Below are 5267 nucleotides of genomic sequence, written 5' to 3'. Positions count from 1 at the left end.
TCCCCTGCCCCAGTCCAGGTTGGTATCCCCTGCCCCAGTCCAGGTTGGTATCCCCTGCCCCAGTCCAGGTTGGTATCCCCTTATCCCAGTCCAGGTTGGTATCCCCTTATCCCAGTCCAGGTTGGTATCCCCTGCCCCAGTCCAGGTTGGTATCCCCTGCCCCAGTCCAGGTTGGTATTCCCTGCCCCAGTCCAGGTTGGTATCCCCTGCCCCAGTCCAGGTTGGTATCCCCTTATCCCAGTCCAGGTTGGTATCCCCTTATCCCAGTCCAGGATGGTATACCCTGCCCCAGTCCAGGTTGGTATACCCTGCCCCAGTCCAGGTTGGTATCCCCTGCCCCAGTCCAGGTTGGTATCCCCTGCCCCAGTCCAGGTTGGTATCCCCTGCCCCAGGTATACCCTGCCCCAGTCCAGGTTGGTATCCCCTGCCCCAGTCCAGGTTGGTATCCCCTGCCCCAGTCCAGGTTGGTATCCCCTGCCCCAGTCCAGGTTGGTATCCCCTTATCACAGTCCAGGTTGGTATCCCCTGCCCCAGTCCAGGTTGGTATACCCTGCCCCAGTCCAGGTTGGTATCCCCTGCCCCAGTCCAGGTTGGTATCCCCTGCCCCAGTCCAGGTTGGTATCCCCTGCCCCAGTCCAGGTTGGTATCCCCTGCCCCAGTCCAGGTTGGTATCCCCTTATCCCAGTCCAGGTTGGTATCCCCTTATCCCAGTCCAGGTTGGTATCCCCTTATCCCAGTCCAGGTTGGTATCCCCTGCCCCAGTCCAGGTTGGTATCCCCTGCCCCAGTCCAGGTCGGTATCCCCTGCCCCAGTCCAGGTCGGTATCCCCTGCCCCAGTCCAGGTTGGTATCCCCTTATCCCAGTCCAGGTTGGTATCCCCTGCCCCAGTCCAGGTTGGTATCCCCCTTCCCTAGTCCAGGTTGGTATCCCCTGCCCCAGGTATACCCTGCCCCAGTCCAGGTTGGTATCCCCTGCCCCAGTCCAGGTTGGTATCCCCTGCCCCAGTCCAGGTTGGTATCCCCTGCCCCAGTCCAGGTTGGTATCCCCTGCCCCAGTCCAGGTTGGTATCCCCTTATCACAGTCCAGGTTGGTATCCCCTTATCCCAGTCCAGGTTGGTATCCCCTGCCCCAGTCCAGGTTGGTATACCCTGCCCCAGTCCAGGTTGGTATCCCCTGCCCCAGTCCAGGTTGGTATCCCCTGCCCCAGTCCAGGTTGGTATCCCCTGCCCCAGTCCAGGTTGGTATCCCCTTATCCCAGTCCAGGTTGGTATCCCCTGCCCCAGTCCAGGTTGGTATCCCCTTATCCCAGTCCAGGTTGGTATCCCCTTATCCCAGTCCAGGTTGGTATCCCCTTATCCCAGTCCAGGTTGGTATCCCCTGCCCCAGTCCAGGTTGGTATCCCCTGCCCCAGTCCAGGTCGGTATCCCCTGCCCCAGTCCAGGTCGGTATCCCCTGCCCCAGTCCAGGTTGGTATCCCCTTATCCCAGTCCAGGTTGGTATCCCCTGCCCCAGTCCAGGTTGGTATCCCCCTTCCCTAGTCCAGGTTGGTATCCCCTGCCCCAGTCCAGGTTGGTATCCCCTTATCCCAGTCCAGGTTGGTATCCCCTGCCCCAGTCCAGGTTGGTATCCCCTGCCCCAGTCCAGGTTGGTATCCCCTGCCCCAGTCCAGGTTGGTGTCCCCTTATCCCAGTCCAGGTTGGTATCCCCTGCCCCAGTCCAGGTTGGTATCCCCTGCCCCAGTCCAGGTTGGTATCCCCTGCCCCAGTCCAGGTTGGTATCCCCTGCCCCAGTCCAGGTTGGTATACCCTGCCCCAGTCCAGGTTGGTATACCCTGCCCCAGTCCAGGTTGGTATCCCCTGCCCCAGTCCAGGTTGGTATCCCCTGCCCCAGTCCAGGTTGGTATCCCCTGCCCCAGGTATACCCTGCCCCATTCCAGGTTGGTATCCCCTGCCCCAGTCCAGGTTGGTATCCCCTGCCCCAGTCCAGGTTGGTATCCCCTGCCCCAGTCCAGGTTGGTATCCCCTGCCCCAGTCCAGGTTGGTATCCCCTTATCCCAGTCCAGGTTGGTATCCCCTTATCCCAGTCCAGGTTGGTATCCCCTGCCCCAGTCCAGGTTGGTATCCCCTGCCCCAGTCCAGGTTGGTATTCCCTGCCCCAGTCCAGGTTGGTATCCCCTGCCCCAGTCCAGGTTGGTATCCCCTTATCCCAGTCCAGGTTGGTATCCCCTTATCCCAGTCCAGGATGGTATACCCTGCCCCAGTCCAGGTTGGTATACCCTGCCCCAGTCCAGGTTGGTATCCCCTGCCCCAGTCCAGGTTGGTATCCCCTGCCCCAGTCCAGGTTGGTATCCCCTGCCCCAGGTATACCCTGCCCCAGTCCAGGTTGGTATCCCCTGCCCCAGTCCAGGTTGGTATCCCCTGCCCCAGTCCAGGTTGGTATCCCCTGCCCCAGTCCAGGTTGGTATCCCCTTATCACAGTCCAGGTTGGTATCCCCTTATCCCAGTCCAGGTTGGTATCCCCTGCCCCAGTCCAGGTTGGTATACCCTGCCCCAGTCCAGGTTGGTATCCCCTGCCCCAGTCCAGGTTGGTATCCCCTGCCCCAGTCCAGGTTGGTATCCCCTTATCCCAGTCCAGGTTGGTATCCCCTTATCCCAGTCCAGGTTGGTATCCCCTTATCCCAGTCCAGGTTGGTATCCCCTGCCCCAGTCCAGGTTGGTATCCCCTGCCCCAGTCCAGGTCGCTATCCCCTGCCCCAGTCCAGGTCGGTATCCCCTGCCCCAGTCCAGGTTGGTATCCCCTTATCCCAGTCCAGGTTGGTATCCCTGCCCCAGTCCAGGTTGGTATCCCCCTTCCCTAGTCCAGGTTGGTATCCCCTGCCCCAGGTATACCCTGCCCCAGTCCAGGTTGGTATCCCCTGCCCCAGTCCAGGTTGGTATCCCCTGCCCCAGTCCAGGTTGGTATCCCCTGCCCCAGTCCAGGTTGGTATACCCTGCCCCAGTCCAGGTTGGTATCCCCTGCCCCAGTCCAGGTTGGTATCCCCTGCCCCAGTCCAGGTTGGTATCCCCTTATCCCAGTCCAGGTTGGTATCCCCTTATCCCAGTCCAGGTTGGTATCCCCTGCCCCAGTCCAGGTTGGTATCCCCTGCCCCAGTCCAGGTCGGTATCCCCTGCCCCAGTCCAGGTCGTTATCCCCTGCCCCAGTCCAGGTTGGTATCCCCTTATCCCAGTCCAGGTTGGTATCCCCTGCCCCAGTCCAGGTTGGTATCCCCCTTCCCTAGTCCAGGTTGGTATCCCCTGCCCCAGTCCAGGTTGGTATCCCCTTATCCCAGTCCAGGTTGGTATCCCCTGCCCCAGTCCAGGTTGGTATCCCCTGCCCCAGTCCAGGTTGGTATCCCCTGCCCCAGTCCAGGTTGGTGTCCCCTTATCCCAGTCCAGGTTGGTATCCCCTGCCCCAGTCCAGGTTGGTATCCCCTGCCCCAGTCCAGGTTGGTATCCCCTGCCCCAGTCCAGGTTGGTATACCCTGCCCCAGTCCAGGTTGGTATCCCCTGCCCCAGTCCAGGTTGGTATCCCCTGCCCCAGTCCAGGTTGGTATCCCCTGCCCCAGTCCAGGTTGGTATCCCCTGCCCCAGTCCAGGTTGGTATCCCCTTATCCCAGTCCAGGTTGGTATCCCCTTATCCCAGTCCAGGTTGGTATCCCCTTATCCCAGTCCAGGTTGGTATCCCCTGCCCCAGTCCAGGTTGGTATCCCCTGCGCCAGTCCAGGTCGGTATCCCCTGCCCCAGTCCAGGTCGGTATCCCCTGCCCCAGTCCAGGTTGGTATCCCCTTATCCCAGTCCAGGTTGGTATCCCCTGCCCCAGTCCAGGTTGGTATCCCCCCTGCCCCAGTCCAGGTTGGTATCCCCTTATCCCAGTCCAGGTTGGTATCCCCTGCCCCAGTCCAGGTTGGTATCCCCTGCCCCAGTCCAGGTTGGTATCCCCTGCCCCAGTCCAGGTTGGTGTCCCCTTATCCCAGTCCAGGTTGGTATCCCCTGCCCCAGTCCAGGTTGGTATCCCCTGCCCCAGTCCAGGTTGGTATCCCCTGCCCCAGTCCAGGTTGGTATCCCCTGCCCCAGTCCAGGTTGGTATCCCCTGCCCCAGTCCAGGTTGGTATCCCCTGCCCCAGTCCAGGTTGGTATCCCCTTATCCCAGTCCAGGTTGTCACAATGGTAATAAAACTTGAGTTTATTTGTTAAATATTTTCTTAACTCTATTTATCGAACTGCATTGTTGGTTAAGGGTTTGTAAGTAGGCATTTTCACGGTAAGGTTTTCACCTGTTGTATTCTGCACATGTGACTAATAAAGTTTGATTTGATTTGATTTGATACAGTAAACTCTGGTAGATTGTATGGAGTAAAACCGATGCTACTATTTGCATTACAAATGCTGCTATTTGCATACAATAAAGGAAAGGGAAATCCTAGGAGCTCCGATGCTATTTCCTCTTTGCAATACATGAAATCCTGTTGAAGTAATACATTATATAATCTTGTGTTTTTTTTTAATTTATTTTTTGTTGTAATTTTCCTTGACTGAAATGTAAAGTTATGAAATATTGTTTTTCAGTACAGTTCTAAAGCGACATGACATTTTAATTTAATTTTAATTTAATTTCCGTGCTCCAGGCAAGAACACCACCTAGACCAGGTAAGTACATTGCATTACAAGGTAGATAGCTCCAGGCAAGAACACCACCTAGACCAGGTAAGGTTCAATCAATCAATCCAATGTATTTATAAAGCATTTCTTACATCAGCTGATGTCACAAAGTGCTGTACAGAAACCCAGCCTAAAACCCCAAACAGCAAGCAATGCAGGTGTAGAAGCACGGTGGCTAGGAAAAACTCCCTAGAAAGGCCAGAACCTAGGAGGAAACCTAGAGAGGAACCAGGCTATGAGGGGTGGCCAGTCCTCTTCTGGCTGTGCCTGGTGGAGATTATAACAGAACATGTCCAAGATGTTCAAATGTTCATAGATGACCAGCATGGTCAAATAATAATAATCACAGTGGTTGTCGAGAATGCAACAGGTCAGCACCTCAGGAGTAAATGGCAGTTGGCTTCTCATAGCTTTTCAAGTTCATCACATTACACGTTTGGTAGCTCCAGGAAAGAACGTATGAAAATATGGGTCCAGCCCATTCCCCCTAACCCAGCTCTGTCTCTATCTCTGTCTAACCTGTTTAACCAGCCCCTCCCCTCCCATGGTTCTCTGTCCCTATAAGACCAG

This window comes from Oncorhynchus nerka, linkage group LG14 (genome assembly GCF_034236695.1).
Source record: "Oncorhynchus nerka isolate Pitt River linkage group LG14, Oner_Uvic_2.0, whole genome shotgun sequence".
Taxonomy (NCBI): Eukaryota; Metazoa; Chordata; class Actinopteri; order Salmoniformes; family Salmonidae; genus Oncorhynchus; species Oncorhynchus nerka.
The sequence above is the reverse complement of the archived record's forward strand: the minus strand, read 5'-3'. Positions refer to the sequence as shown.